This window comes from Ananas comosus, linkage group 3 (assembly GCF_001540865.1).
Source record: "Ananas comosus cultivar F153 linkage group 3, ASM154086v1, whole genome shotgun sequence".
NCBI lineage: Eukaryota > Viridiplantae > Streptophyta > Magnoliopsida > Poales > Bromeliaceae > Ananas > Ananas comosus.
In genome coordinates this window covers 14,110,775-14,111,519 of record NC_033623.1, presented here as the reverse complement: position 1 = coordinate 14,111,519, position 745 = coordinate 14,110,775, and positions in this window count along the sequence as shown.

Here is a 745-nt window from a genome sequence, read left to right as displayed (position 1 = left end):
TATATATATATATATATATATATATAGGCCAATTTGCATAAAAAATCCACTTATTTTGAACTTTTGCAAAATCAGGTCACCTTTTTCGTTTTTGCAGATTCGGTCCGCTTTTTCAGCAAACTGACCAAAATACCCTTATTACTTTTTCTCTTTCCTCTTTCTCTCTCCTCTTCGTTCTCTCGTTCTTTTTTTTTTCCGCCGGAAAAAAAAGGTGAAGGCCAGGCGGAGCAATTTTTTCTTCTCTTTTTTTTTCTTCTTCTTCTTCCTCCTGCTGGAGCACCTTTGTTTTTTTCCCTCTTCTTCTTCTTCTTCTTTTCTTTTCTTTTCTTTTCTTTTCTTTTTCTTTTTCTTTTTCCTCCTCTTCTTGTTCTTCTTCATCCTAGCAATATTTTCTTCTCTTTTTCTTTTTCTTCTTCTTTATCCTCCTGTTGGAGCACCTTTTTTTTTCCCTCTTCTTCTTCTTCTTTTCTTTTCTTTTCTTTTTCTTTTTCCTCCTCTTCTTCTTTTTCTTCATCCTACAGGAAATTGCTACCTCGCCGCCGTCCGCCGCAGCCCCGGGAGCTCGCCCGCTTCACGCTCGCCGTCAGCGCCGACCGGGCCTGCTCTGCCGTGCCTCGTCGATACCTCATCAACCGCGTCGTCCCTCTGGCCCGGCTCTTCGCTGCCACCATTAATGGTGTAATTACACCATTACACCATTAATGGTGTAATGGTGCACCATTACACCATCGCCCGTCGCCGCTGC